Source organism: Cervus canadensis, chromosome 23 (genome assembly GCF_019320065.1).
Source record: "Cervus canadensis isolate Bull #8, Minnesota chromosome 23, ASM1932006v1, whole genome shotgun sequence".
Lineage (NCBI taxonomy): Eukaryota > Metazoa > Chordata > Mammalia > Artiodactyla > Cervidae > Cervus > Cervus canadensis.
Genome location: NC_057408.1, coordinates 50,118,746 through 50,134,552, shown reverse-complemented (window position 1 = coordinate 50,134,552; position 15,807 = coordinate 50,118,746). Strand labels below are relative to the sequence as shown.

The 15,807-nt window shown below is 43.4% G+C and overlaps 1 protein-coding gene and 1 non-coding gene across 2 annotated transcripts in view; both read left to right on the top strand.

Moving 5' to 3' along the window:
* The window catches only part of COLEC12 (collectin subfamily member 12), a 179,948-nt gene that overhangs the window by 16,012 nt on the left and 148,129 nt on the right, over positions 1-15,807 (top strand). The gene's annotated exons all lie outside the window — the stretch shown is intronic.
* Positions 5,963-6,035, top strand: TRNAG-CCC. The gene has a single exon. It is a non-coding gene; the product is annotated as a tRNA-Gly (tRNA).

Sequence of the window (15,807 nt, the reverse complement as noted above, 5' to 3'; positions counted from 1 at the left end):
ATTGGAGGAAATGAAGAAGGGTAGAGTAAAAAGGAATGAGAAGAGAATCTGTGTGTGAGAGAGAGAAAGAGAGAGAATATGAAAGAGAATAAATCTACTTCCTGTTGCTTAAAAAAAAAATTCCTGGCCGGACTTTGATTAAAGTTAACATCCCCCAGCTGCTCTGGCTCTCTCATCACTTTAGCATTTTTCCTTCTGGATATGTGCTTATGTATTTCTTTCTGGGAATAAAATAGGGTTTAATGTGGGAATGCAGTGGCATGGAGCCCACGGCCCCTCAATTCATGTGCTGGCAGAGAGGCTCTGCCCACCATGCCCTCCCCTTCCCCCCACTGCTGTTCTTTATCTGCACAATTACATGTTTCAGGATTAATACCATGTGTTGGGCTGCTTTCCCATCGCGGGTTCATTGAAGGCCATCATAGGAGTGAAGAGGAAACAAGACGTGATAAAGGAGAGGAAAAGCAAAACAAAAATTAAAAGGTAGAAAGAAGGAGGAAAATCAAACTTTTAAAAATAAGGCAGAATAAATATTGACATGCTTGTATATTTTAGAAATCAGTAGATTGCAGATCTCCATTGTGGAAATCAGTAGAAACATGAAGAGCCAAGAGAAAAGAGCAACCTGAAGAGACATTTTATTTAAAATTTAGTGACTCTGTAAGTAGCTAGATGAGCAGGGGTTTGATGGATGACACAAAAGCGTAGTAAGTGGCTGAAGGGATTTAATTTACGGTGGTTAAGTGATGTGTGGAAACTGCAAACTGATAATCAGAGGGGAGACGTGATAACAACGTACAAATACTGGAGAACGAGGGAGACATGGAGAGACGGATACTACACAGAACTAGTAGAAGAACAGAGGGATGGAAGGAAAACGGGAAACTTTGGAATGGACTGTGAGAGAGACATACAGAGTTTGACAATTCTTGGGTTCAATTGTTAGGCACAGTGCTGGATAGCCAGCATTGGGGTCAAGTAGAATTTGGAAGAGATTTTGCAGTGATCTGTATTGGCCTTTAATTTTACAGATAAGGAAGGTGAGGCCCAGGTAGATTAAGTCCTTGCTCAGGCAGGTTAACTGGAGCTGGGTTGGATGCTGGGTCTTTGAACTCTCGGGATAGCGTAGTTTTGAGGAAAGTCCAACAGTGAGGTTGAGATTGACCTCTCAACTCCTGTGTCCTGGAAGCATCCCTGCTGTTCTGGTACCCTGGAGTGAGCTAAATACCCAATCTGGCCCCACCAGGGAGGCCTTATCACTTTCACAGTGCCTGAAACTCTGGACCTGGTTTTAGAGAAGGTAAATGGGTTTTTGAGCTTCCTAGGTGGCTCAGTGGTAAAGAGCTGGCCTGCTAATGCAGGAGAGGTGGGTTCCATCCCGGGGTCAGGAAGATCCCCTGGAGGAGGCAATGGCAACCCACTTTAGTATGCTTGCCTGAAAAAATCCAGAGGACAGAGGAGCCTGGCAGACTACAGTCTGGGGTAGTTGTTGGACAAAGAGTTGGACACAATTGAGCAGCTCAGCATGCATGGAAATGGGTTTTTAGTTCCTAAGAGGCTGTGGCTGGTCATTGAAAGCAGCAGAACCCAAGAACCCATTCCTTCAGGTATGATTCAATTTTAACCATGAAAGGAAGACAAAGTTGGTGAAAGATGGTGAGTGGGAGGCATCCAGAGACTAGGCAGTCCTGTCAGCCCTTCCCCCACTTACTGTTGTGACCTGGGACCAGACACTTAACACTCTGTGGGTCTCAGATGCCGCATCTGCCTGCTGGGCAGAGTGACACCTGCTATGGTGGTAAGTCCAGCTCACAAAGCTTTGGTGCGACTGAGAAGGGTACTAGATGGACAAGTGCTTTGAACATGCAGTGCTATGTAAACAAAGATGGTGGTACCACTTGCCTGGGATTTGGAGCTGTTATCGCTTTCTGGACATTTTAATCCAGCTGCTGCAGAATATGGGCTTCCCTGGTGGCTCAGATGGTAAAAAAAAATCCGCCTGCAATGTGGGAGACCTGGGTTCAATCCCTGGGTTGAGAAGGTCCCCTGGAAAAGGAAATGGCAACCCACTCCAGTATTCTTGCCTGGAGAATCCCATGGCCAGAGGAGCCTGATGGGCTACAGTCCATGGGGTCACAAAGAGTTGGACATCACTGAGCGACTAAGCACACACTGCATAATATGGAAATGTGACAGGTCTGAAATCTTATTCCTGAAAAGAGATGTGAAGATGAGAACGGTAGTAGTATCACTGGCTTTTATTTTTGCAAAAGAGACTGATAACCTAAGCATGCATGTATGCTTTAGTTGTGTTTGACTCTGTGCATAGGGGTTAGTTATTGTCTAACTTTGGAGAAGGAAATGCAACCCACTCCAGTTTTCTTGCCTGGAGAATTCCATGGAAAGAGGAGCCTGGAGAGCTACAGTCCATGGGGTCACAAAGAGTCGGACATGACTAAACCACTAACAAACATGGTCTAATTTTAGGTAAGTCTTGTTTGTGCAAATACAGTGGTTAAAACCTGAATTTAGACTGTAGATGAACCAGGGATTAATTATTTGCAGGACGTAGGGGCTACTATTTTAGCAAATTGTTATCTGGTAGCTTGCTTCCAAAATTATTTATGTATATTTATTCAGAAACATTTGCTACATAAAGTCAAGGCTTGTTTACGTAATAATATTGTACTTTTTCAAATTCAGTACAGAATTATAATAGCAAAATGGGTGATCATCTCCAATAATCTCATATGTGATGGTATTATTTTGGAATGGTCATCCCTTGTCTATTCAGGGATTCATTGTCACATTTTGGTTTCAACCAAGGCTTCTGTTTTTCTTCCATATGTCTTCATGTCCTGCTTTATTAGCCCCTTCCCCAAAGTTCTGGGCAGGTGTCTAGAGAAGAGATTGATTTAAGTTTGATGGGTTTGCCACTTATCTGCTCCTCTGATGAAAGCTCTGATGAGGGGAAGCTTTGAAAGGTTAATGAAGTGAGCATTTTCAAATTTTCATCGGATTCTGTGGGGCAGTGTTTCTTGGCTTCAGTGTGCAGAGTTAATTAATTTGGGATGTAACTATAGTTACAGCTTGGCAGGGTTCATTCTCTGGAACATGAGGTACCACTATATCAGGTTTTATTTTCTATGGCTAGAATATGATGTATATTACAATGATATCTTTCTACTTATTTCCCAGTTACTGTTTTCTTCAAAAATATCACACGTGGCTCTAGGATCTTTAATTAGCATAGTTCTCAGAAAGGGAAAGAGAATTTGCTCCTACTCTACAGGACAAATATGAATTCATAAAATTTGGAATTTTCAGTAAGTTGCTCCAAAAATAGCTTCTGAAACCTTCTGATTAGTCATGTGATTAACACGAGTGCATTCAAGTTAAAAAGTTTTTTTTCCCATTAATAGAGGGTTTTTTTCCCCCCATGATAGAGTAGGAGGGAAGAAGAATGTCATTTCAGCTCCAAGGAATAAATGAGTCCCAGTTCCATAGAGAGACATGTGGGAAGAGGGGTGAGTTCCTGATCCTGCTTTAACCCACTTTAGAAATGATTGTAACAAATCCAGCTCACATTTGTGTATCACTTTCATCTTTTCCAAGGAAGTACTGATGTGGTTTTCCTTCACCGGGACACCCTAAGGCTAACAGGCCAGGCATCATCTTTCCCATTTGATGGCTGTTTGTCCTCATCTGGAGGCAGCAGGGTGCAGTGGTTGGGTGTGTGGATGCTGGAACCAGGTGGGTGGTTCTGGATCTGCGTTTCAATACTCACCAACTGTGTGACCTTGGGCAGATGCTTGTCCAAAGCTATAAAGTCTGGTTCATCACCTGTTAGGTCTGGGTTATCACAGGCCAACTCCATTGGGCTGTTGTGGAGTTAAATATGCCTCTGAATACAATGGAATAGTACTTAGCCATAAGAAGGAATGAAATTGTGCCATTTGCAGAGATGTGGATAGACTAGAGACTGTCATATAGACCTAAAGACTGTCATATGGACTGTCATACAAAGTGAAAAAACTTCTCTTTTGAAGTTTTCAAAAGAGAAAAACATATTGTATGATACTGCTTATATGTGGAATCTAGAAAAATCGTACAGATGAGCTTATTTGCAAAGCAGAAATAGAGACACAGATGTAGAGAACATTTATGGATACCAAGGGGAAGTGGGGGATGTGGGATGGATTGGGAGATTAGGACTGACATACATATGTTGCTGCTGCTGCTGCTGCTAAGTCGCTTCAGTCATGTCTGACTCTGTGCGACCCCATGGACGGCAGCCCACCAGGCTCCCCCCTCCCTGGGATTCTCCAGGCAAGAACACTGGAGTGGGCTGCCATTTCCTTCTCCAATGTGTGAAAGTGAAAAGTGAAAGTGAAGTCGCTCAGTCATATCTGACTCTTTGCAACCCCATGGACTGCAGCCTACCAGGCTTCTCCGTCCATGGGATTCTCCAGGCAAGAGTACTGGAGTGGGGTGCCATTGCCTTCTCCATACATACATTACTTTGTTTAAAATGGGCTTCCTAGGTGGCGCTAGTGATAAAGAAACTGCCTGCCAGTGCCGGAGACGCAGGTGATGTGGGTTTGATCCCTGAGGTGGGAAGATTCCCTGGAGGAGGAAATGGCAACCCACTCTAATATTCTTGCCTGGAAAATTCCATGGACAGGAGCCTGACAGGCTACAGTCCATGGGGCTGCAGAGAGTCAGACACGACTGAGCAACTGAGTTCATGTATAAGATAACTAATGAGAACCTGCTGCATGACACAGGGAACTCTACCCAGGAATCTGTGGTGACCTAAATGGGAAGGAAATTTGAGGATTTCTAAAAAAGAGGGGATACACACACACACACACACATATACACATATAACTGACAGTTGTTGTACAGCAGAAATTAACACAACATTGTGAACATTGTGAAGCAACTATACAGCAAAAAAAACTTTTTTAATCTATGCTCCTGGGTTGGCACAGTGCCTGGCACTCTGTGAGGACTTGTAAATGTTGAATGTTCCCCTGTTGTCAGGTTCGTTCTTGAACCTTTTTGTCCTGCTGCTTGAATATGGTACTAGGGTTTAGTAGGCCCCTGGAAACTTCTGATGTCCACCTGGCTCCATCACACCCTCCCTACCTGTGCGCCACCGCCCCCCCCAACTTTCCTGCTAAAAACTGGGAGAGAGAAAACTTGGGGACACCACTCTATGCTCCAGTACTCTGGTGGGCAGTGTGGGACCTAGTGATGAGTGCCTTCCACACTGCATGTCCTGGGCCTCCTTCTGGTGACTCAGATGACAGAGAATCCACCTGCAATGAAGGAGACCTGGGTTTGATCCCTGGGTTGGGAAGATCCCCTGGAGAAGGGAATGGCAACCCACTCCAGTATTCTTGCCCGGAGAATCCCACGGACAGAGGAACCTGGTGGTCTACAGTCCACGGACTCGCCAAGAGTCAGACACGACGGAGCAACTAACACTTTCACTTTTTCCCCTTTTCTGTGCTGGGCATAAGTGGGGCACCAAGTCTGACTTTGTTCCGTTGGTTGCATCGGGTTTTCTCGTGTCATCTCTGGAATAGGACCTGGTGTAATCATAAGGTTTCAGAAGTTATACTGATAGAGAAGTCGGAGCTGCGTGGTTCCTTCTGCCTTGAATGTCATGGGTAGATTTAAGGGTTGACTGTGAGCATCTGGGGACAGCTGGAAATATTTGTTGTTTGTGTTTGACAAACAAGGCTTTGACCAGGATGCTTCCTTGGGGCTCAGTTATAGGGAGCATTAATAGCTGTGAGAGAAAAAGATTGCAAAAATGGCAAACTGGGAAATAGCAAGAAGTACAAGGAAGCATATGCTATGGAGAGGAACTCAAGTCTTTTGTAAAATCTAAGTGGAAAAATTTGCGGAGAACTACTGAAAAATTACAGAGGGGTAACAGTCCAAAATGAGTTCCCTGGTGGCCCAGTGGCTAAGACTCTGTACTCCCAATGCAGGGGCCCCAGGTTCGATCCCTGGTCAGGGAACTAGATCCCATATGTTGTAACTCAGAGTTCACATGCAGCGCAGCCGAATAAATAAAGACAAACAAAACCCCCCCAAACAAAAAGGGTACCAGTTGCCTTTCCTAAGTATATTTACCAACTCTGTTCTTGGATTTTTTCAAGAAGAAAATGAGTTTTGTTTACCTGCAACTTCACAGGCCTCCCTCTATCTGTAGTTTCACACAGCCTGGTCTTCCTCTTTTCCATTCTTTCCTAGGATAATAATTTTGGATGAGCAAGAATATTTTTTAACAGTTTAATCTGCACAGGGCAGGGCTTGTGATAGCAGCCTGAGAGATCTGTGTAAAATAGAAGAATCCAGGCCCAAGGAAATGGCAACCCACTCCAATACTCTGGCCTGGAGAATCCCATGGACAGAGGAGCCCAGCGGGCCGTAGTCCATGGGGTTGCAAAGAGATGGACACAACTGAAGGGACTTGGCACGCATGCATGCCCCAGAACGCTTCCCCTACTCTGCTCCTTTTTTTCATCATCACCCCACCCCAACCCATCCTTCAACAAGATAACACATGAAACTTCCAATCAGGGACTCTTGTTAAATCATGGAGCTGTGTCTTCACAAAAGAGCTTGAGGCATTGAATGTCTAAAAGGACAGAGGACCACTTTGGTCTTCTGAAAAATAGCAGCACAGATATACTTAGCCAGCTAGCCAGAAAGAAAGGTGCTGTCTAAAGCACATGGCGAATTTCTGCTTTTGGTGGAGAAAAGATGGTTGCAAGAGTTTACCAAGAAGATGCTGAATTATCTCAGGGAAGCAGCTTAAGATAAACACTTGGCTGCCTCCACTTCTGGTCGCTTGGGCTCGGGGACCAGGCTGCCTGTCTCTGCCCTCCCGGGAGTCTTCCCAGAAGCCTGGCTGCATCTTTCAATCTGAAGAAGGCGCTGCTTTGAAGTCCTCAACCTCCAGTAAAAAGAAGGGATCTAGCATTCCTCTCAGCACAGACCAGCAGAGTTCACCCCTTTCCCTGATAAGAATGCCAGGAATTTCCATCATTTCCTGTAGGGAATGGTTAAAGGAGCCCAGCGTGAGGCTGTCCTTTCAACGGCACCTTTTCCAAACATCTCTAAATGGAAAGGGTACAACTGCAGGCAAAGCGCTGACCCTGGGCAGAGATAAGTGACAATCGATGGGAGATGAACATGGTGTCCCTGCGGGGTTTCTCTTCAAAGCCGTTTGCCTCCCTGAGTGGCAGAGTCTTCTTTATGTGGCTTTGCAAGTCCTGATGGAGTTGATATTTCTGATTTTATAAGAGTTTGGAGTCAAATGGCATGTGGAGAAGTGGACACAGCAAAGAAATTCAGAATAGTTCACCTGGCACCTCTCCCCCCGCCCCCCATTTCCAGGAAAGCATCAGGGTTCCTGAGATCTGAGAAAGGGTTTTCTGGCTGTCGTTTCTTTTCAATAATCTGAGGTTTCCTAATTTTTTTTTAAAAGTTAATTTATTTTTTAATTGAAGGATAATTGCTTTACAGAATTTTGTTGTTTTCTGTCAAACCTCAACATGAATCAGCCATAGGTATGCATGTCTCCCCTCCCTCTTGAACCTCCCTCCCATCTTCCTCCCCATCCCACCCTTCTAGGTCGATACAGAGCCCCTGTTTGAATTTCCTGATCCATACAGCAAGTTCCCGTTGGCTGTCTATTGACACTTGGTAATGTAAGTTTCCATGTTACTCTCTCCATACATCTCACCCTCTCCTCCCCTCTCCCCTATTTTTAGGGTTAGAGATGATACTCACAGTCTCCCCTGCCAACAATATTCCCTCAAGTTTCACTTCTTTCCTTCCCATCAAGAACTTCTCAATGGATGACTCAGATCTTCCCTGCCTCATCTTTCGTTTTCTGTTTTTATTTAATTTATTTATTTATTTGGCCATGTTGGGTCTTAGTTGTGTCATGCAGGATTTTTCGTTGCGGCATATGGACTCTCTGGTTCCATTGTGCAGGCTCAGTAGTTGCTGCATGCAGGCTTCATTGCCCCGAAGCATAGGGGAATCTTAATAGTTCCCTGACTAGGATTTGAACCTGCGTCCCCTGCATTGCCAGGCAGATTTTTAACCACTAGACCGCTAAAGACGTCCCCCTGCTTCATCTATCTTGCTCATCAGTAAAAATTCATTCAACACCACATTCCTGCATGTTTATGACTTTTTTTTTTCTATTTTCATGTAGGAAAGCATTAAGCATCTTTTCCTGCATATGCCTTCTTGAATATGTGTCAGTGGGTTTCCACTCACTGGTTCTTTTAATTCTCCCAGAAATCCTTTGAGAATTACCTGCAAATAAGGAAACTGAGGCTGAGGGGCATTGCCCATGTCCAAGTTCGACTTGACTTCAATCCCACTGTTCTTGCTCACAGGTATGTCCCTTCTCAGAGGATCCCAAGATTTTGGTAGGAAAATACCTGATTGAATCCGCCCGCCAATGCAAGAGATGTGGGTTTTTCCCTGGGTAGGGAAGATTCCTTGGAGGAGGAAATTGCAACACATTCCAGTATTCTTGCCTGGAGAGTCCCATGGACAGAGGAGCCTGGTGGTCTCCAGTCCACAGAGTCACAAAGAGTCAGACACGACTGAGCACACACATTTCACAATTTTATAAGATGCAGAACTTGAATATTTGAGGGCTGAAATTGTCAGCCATTTTAAGTGTAATTCTTTTCTCCCCTTTCTGGTTTTCATTCACTCGTGAATCCTGGTAAGAGGGTGGGGAAAGAGAGGAGAGGGAATCATTTGTTTTTCCTACCACTGGGTTGAAGCTGAAAATAGTTTGCTTTTATTTTTTGGAAAAGTTAAAGAAAAAAATCTGCTCAACCATTTTTCTTTTAAGACAGCATGAAGACATTAGGTTGATTCCAATGTTTAGTGGCTGGGGGTTGGGTGGGAAAGAGTTACTCCTTTTGGTAGCGACTCTAAGCAACTTAAAACAGATGAACGTTGCAACTTTCCTTGGAAGTTTTGAGTTGTAAATTTGGGAGGTGCCCTGGGAAAGGGAAAGATGCCCTGGCGATTTTGATGGAAGACTGCGATCCTCAGCAGAGTTGTGGACTAGAGTGACTTTTCCCTCTCTCACCTTACTTCCTGGGGTCCTTGGTGTTCAGGACAGTGGCCGGTTAGGAAGCAAGGCTCTGTCCCTTCCCAGCAAATGGAAACCTCACTTTGCTCATCTGTGAAATGGGAATGGCAAGAATACCTCTGGATTGCAAAACCTATAAATCAAATATATGAGGGGCCAGGTGAGGGGTAGGTCTGTCATTAGACTGCTGACCACCCTCGGGTCTCTTGCTCTCTCCTTCTCCCTCTCCAGCTTCCACGGTCTTGTGTAGTCTCAGCTCTGTGTGTGTGCTGTCTGCCTAGTCGCTCAGTCATGTCCGACTCTTTGCAGCCCCCTGGACTGTAACCCTTGGGGCTCCTCTGTCCATGGCGATTCTCCAGGCAGGAATACTGGAGTCAGTTGCCATGCCCTCCTCTGGGGGATCTTCCCAACCCAGGGATCGAATCCAGGTCTCCCACATTGCAGACAGATTCTTTACCATCTGAGCTACCAGGGAAGCCCAGGAATACTGGAACAGGTGGCCTATCCCTTCTCCAGGGTAGCCAATCCCTTCTCCAGGTGTTCTTCCCAACCCAGGAATCAAACCGGGCTCTCCTGCACGGCAGGCGGATTCTTTACCAGCTGAGCCACCAGGGAATGTCTCCGTTTTCTGATCATCCCATCTGCCCTCCCTGTATTGAAATCTTATAGTTACCAAGGAGAAAAGACTGGGGGAGGGATAAATTGGAAGACTGGGATTGCCATATACACACTGCTATATATAAAATAGATAATAACCTGCTGTGTAGCACAGGGAACACTACTCAATACAATGACCTACATGGGAATAGAATCTTAAAAAAGTGGATATATGTATATATATATAACTGGTTCACTTTGCTGTATGGTAAAAACTCAGCATAACATTGTAAACAAACTCTACGCCAATAAAAACTAATTTAAAAAATTAAAATACAGAGCCTGTCCGAGGGGAAACAAAGAAAAAGAAATCTTCCTACCCTTACTTCTGCATTCTCTGTCCTGCACTGGGGCCATCTTTTGTTGGGAATGTCAGAAGAGTCTGTTTTCTTGCAGGGCTTTTTTTCTGTTTTTTTAATTGAAAGGCTTGGCGGCCACCAGCAAAGAATATATTTGAAGGAAGGTGGGGCACATAACGGTGTGGGGTAGGGTGGGGGGGTTAATAGCAACTTCCGTGGAAGTAGTGTAGCAGCTTCCTGGCTGAGGGACAGTACCCCAAAGCTGGCTGCCTGGCTCAGCTTCCAGTCTTGCCACTTACCCACCCCTGAGACAGCCTCGGGCCAGTTGACCTCCCAAGGCTTCTGTGTGCTGGTCTAAAAGGTGAGGGTAATTATAGTATCTGCCTGTCGGGCTGTCCTGAGAACTCAAGGAGTTAGAGCAGCGCCTTGCTTATGGGAAGATACAAATGGTGCGTCATGAGGAGGGCCATAAATGGTTACAAGGTGGCTGTGGCCATTCCAGATGGGTGACAGTCTTGGGTTCTTGTGTCTTTTTGGAAGCAGGGAAGCTTTCCCAGAAGCCCTTCATAGACCTTCCTTCGCTGTGTCACTGGCCAACACTGAGTCAGTCTTTTCATAAATCAGTTACAGACAAAGGGAACCGGCTGGCTCCGGGTGGCTTGGGCTCATCCTTTGGGTGCAATGTATGATGAGGAATTAAGGAATTAACACTCTGGCCACTATTATTATGTACAAATTAATATCCATAATACAGACCATTACAAATATATAATATGTATATTATATTGTAACATGTAATATTGTTATATTTGGGCTTCCCTGGTTGCTCAGCAGTTAAGAACCCACCTGCCAATGTAGGAGTCACAAGAGATGTGGGTTAGACCCCTGGGTTGGGAAAATCTGGAGAAGGAAATGGCAACCCACTCCAGTATTCTTGCCTGGAGAATCCCATGGACAGAGGAGCCTGACGGGCCATAGTTCATGGCGTCACAGAAGAGTCGTATCAGGACTTTGAGACTAAACAACAACAAGCTGTTATATTTGCAATTTCATATTAAATTATTCAATGAATGCTTAATTATTAAATAATATAAGTATAATCTGATCCACTCTTATTTATAGTTTGTTCCACTTATAAAATTATTGTTTTATGTAACACATTGAAAATTCAGTCTATTCACAAAATAGCTCTGAGTTTCCTTTTATGATTTGGAATTTTGTAATAAATGGAGTTGCCAGGTGCTGAACTCTCAAGCACCAAGAGTTCTTAGTTTTTGACAGTTTATAAAAAAGAGAAAATTTCAAAAGACAGGAGATCAGTATGATCGAGAAGGAAATGAATAAATGAGTAAACAAAAGCTACTTTGCTTTCTGGGAACTTAGCCTTCTCAGTAGTGTTCAGCAGATTTGGAAGAAACTTTTTTTTTTTTTTTGAAGAGGAACTTGAAAAAAGAAAAAAAAAAAAGAGAAAGTCCCAAATCTCAGTGAATACAACTCTTACCACAGGAAGCATTGTGAAACTGGCCTTCTGTTCTGAGTCATAACTATAAACATTTTCTGCTTCTTCTGATATTTCATTTTTATCCTTTTTATAAGTTTTAGAAAACTGACATTTGGCCCTGATTGAAACAGTCTCCTCTTTTATAACTGGGCTGCTTTTTCTTCATTGGTGTAAATGTTTCCATACACAGATCAATTTCTTTCACAAACTGCAAAAGATAAAGGATTTTAGACTTGTCAGGAAAACAGGAGAATGGAACTAGAACTCTGCAGAAGTTCTGGCAAATATCCAGACTACATTCTTATTCCAAATGAAAGATGCCCTTTCTTCGCTAATACTTGAAATAATCTTTCTAACATGTCCTTTTTGTTCTACGAAGCAGGGAACCGTTTCGGTAACATCATTGCTGACATTTTCAATTTTGAATCTTCAACCTAAGCTCAAGCATTCAAAGCCATATAAATGAGAGAGCGCCATATTCTTTTCCTTTAGGTTTTATTTTGTGCTTGTAAAAGGACGTCCTTGTGGTATCTCACATTTAATACTTGTCAAATGTGGGGCCATTTGACAAGGAACATCAAGATATATTGATTGCTCCGCCTCACGTTTTACATAAAGTCTGCTGTTGACTCACTTTTGGAAACAATTGAGAAGAAACTGCAGTGCTTCACAGGGTGAGAAGCATTCACTGGCTGCCCTCTATGTGCCATGAACTGGGGTGCAAAGATAAATAAACAAGGTCTCTGCTCTTGAACCTTTTGTTCTTTATCACCAACATTTATAAGTCATTTAAAAAAATTTCTAGAAAACAATAGATATAAAAGTCATTATGAAAACAAGTTTTTCTCCTAAAAATGTTTACACTGGGAATGGCCCAGTTGCTAAGCCTCATCAAAGGCTCCTCCGAAAAGCATCATAGATATAGAACAGAGGGCTGCTACTTTATGATGGAAGTGATGTAAAATGGGGTGTCACTGATTTACCTGTAAATTCTGCAGTGGGGCATGGAAAAAGAGAGTAAAATAGGTGGGGAACAGGGCTGGGAGGGGGAAATCCACTGGCCCAGGGTAAAGGCGAGTGAAGCATGGATGGAATCTAGGGAAGAGATTCAAGAAGGGAATGGTGGCCTTAAGCAGTGCCCCCTTTCTGGGAAATGTCTGCAGTTTGTGAAATTTGCTGAGAAACTTAAGTGAGCAAGACTCCTTGGAAAACATCATTCTCTGTCAATGGGGAATGAAAGTGATGTGACATTTATTAACCACCCATACTGCGCTGGGCATCATGCACAGTAAAGAAGGAAGATGTGACCTTTTGCCTTTGGGAATTTTCAAGTGTAATGAAAAGCAGACAGTTTTCCAACAAGGGTGTTTGCATAGAAGAAAAGTATCAGCCATCCCTAGGCATTGCTTCCTCTCCTACCCGCAGAATTTCCAAAGCACAATAGAGGATACCACGTGCCAGATGGAGTGCCAGCCGCCTTGGCTTTCTGCTGATCTAAGTTCAGTAATTGGCAAGACTTCAGTGGTTTCCGGATGAGCTTGGGGGTGCTCCTTGGCACCCGCCCCTCCTATCTGTACACAGGAAGAAGGCATACATGGAGTCCCTGTCCTCTGCCCCCAGAAAAGGTTCACAACGAGGTGTGAGAACCTGTTTGGTATAAGCCCGTGAGAGTAGGTTGGAAAGTAATTTCCGTCTCCAGATGGTGTTCATGCCATGGACCCAGTTGTTACCAGACTGCGGCCATGTGAACCCGCTGTGCTTATTAACTGCAGCTCTCTGTGTTTAAAACACAATTCAGAAAGTGTGGGGTAAAATAATTTGGTTGAGCTTCTTTCACTATTTGTTCCACTTTTTGGGGTGGAGGCTGCACTGCGTGGCATGTGGGGATCTTGGTTCCCCAACCAGAAGTGGAACCCAGCCCCCCTCTCTACAGTGGAATCACTGAGTCTTAACCACTGGACTGCCAGACAAGTCCCATATGTGTTCCCCTTTTGATGGACCAAAATGTACCTCCTATAAACAGTGACTAAGGATCAGAGGGCCTGAGTGACCTTCAACATGTAAATTTCTGCCACAAAGTCTTCATTTGCTTGTTACAGAAAGAAGGATAACAAGACTATGCAAGTGAGAGGGCAGCTTGAAGATTAATTAATGGAAGTGAAATGCTTAGCACAATGCCTGACCCTTAGAAGCTGTTGCATAAATGCATATCAGTGAAAGAGAACCAGACTTTTTTGAAAAGTGAGCTCAGTACTTCTCTTGAACTCCTTTGGCTCTCTGTTTGCACACACACATGCACACACATCTGTATGTGCTCTGTGTGTGTGCTCGTGTGTGTCCATCACTGGGTGTTTGAAGAGTTCTGAACTAGAAGCATGGACCTCAGTGCTGCAGTCTTTCCTGCAGTTAACTAGCTGTGAATTTTGCAAAATGATGTAAACTTTCTGGGTCTCAAATAAGCTCTTTTAAAAGGAAGAAGGTTTTGAGGTAGGTGATTTCAAAGACTTCTTTAGGCCTTATCATGATATGGGTTTGCATCTGTAATGGGATCCAAGACTCTTTTCTGCTACTACATGCGATTTTTAAAATATATATATATATATATATATATATATATATATATATATATATATAATTTTTCACCCTCCGTTTTACATACTCCAACAGTTCAGAATAAGTATCTTGATGTCCTCATTTCAGGGGCTTCCCTGGTCGCTCAGCAGTAAAGAGTCTGCCTGCCAATGCAGGAGACCTAAGAGACGGGTTCAATCCCTAGATTGGGAAGATCCCCTGGAGGAGGGCACAGCAACCCACTCCAGTATTCTTGCCTGGAGAATCCCATGGACAGAGGAGCCTGGTGGGCTATAGTTCATGGGGTCACAAAGAGATGGACATGACTTAGTGACTAAACAATGAAAACAACCCTCATTTCAGATATATTTTCCCCAGATATCTGATACAAAATTTAGCAAAATTGGCAGATGGAAAACTACCTTCTCTTCTCATTAGTTTTGTTCCTTATATCAGTGATCTCATGATTATTGGGGTTGCTATTTGGTTGTATGTTCCTTTCATGTAGCTTTAGATGTATTGAAGCATTTTCTAGGCTTGAGTGTTTTGAACTCACTTTACTCTAGATTTCTACACTCAAAAAGGAAAGATTCTATACCCTCCAAGCTTCATAAAATCAGTGGGTAATTATTCAAATACACATGTCTGCAAATTTAATAAGGAGCATAATGTTTCCATTAATAATCCCCAAGAAAAATTGGCAGTCTCTCTCAATTCAGTGATCTGTTTATACTTATCATAGTATGAAATTTTTCATTGTGCTTCTTTTATTAATGAAAGACATACTGAATGAGAACATAAATCTACTAGTTATCAACAAATGGAAAGTATCTCTTTAGCCATGTCCCTTATTGAGAAGAAGGCCTTCCAGGAGCTGTGACTTTCTCACTTTTTTGGGTTACTGATGAAGTATTAGAATATACCACCCCCCAAAAAAGAAAAAAAAAAGAGCAAGAGAGAGAGCACCAGGTGGTCTTCTGTGTCTTGGGGTTTTTTTTCCTTCTTCTAAGATTATGTTTATATAAAGTGGGAGCATGTATATTTAAAAAGCCTGTGAGCTAGACTTTTTCCCCTGCTGGGAAATTACTAGGTTGGTTCCTTCCATCTCTGCCTTTAAAATAGTTAACCGCTCTTTGAAAATTGAAATGAAGTTAAAAGACACTTGCTCCTTGGAAGGAAATCTATGACAAACCCAGACAGCATATTAAAAAGCAAAGACGTTACTTTGCTGACAAAGGTCTGTATAGTCAAAGCTATGTTTTTTCCAGTAGTCACATATGGATGTGAGAGTAGGACCACAAAGAAGTCTGAGTGCCAAAAAATTGATGCCTTTGAATTGTGGTGTTGGAGAAGACTCTTGAGAGTCCCTTGCACAGCAAGGAAATCAAACCAGTCAATCTTAAAGGAAATCAATCCTGAATATTCATTGGAAGGACTGATGGTGAAGCTGAAGCTCCAGTACTTTGGCCACCTCATGTGAAGAGCTGACTCACTGGAAAAGCTCCTGATGCTGGGAAAGACTGAAGGCAGGAGGAGAAGAAGGTGGCAGAGGATGAGACTGTTAGATAGCATCACTGACTCAGTGGACATGAATTGGAACAAACTCTGGGAGATAGTGAAGGACAGGG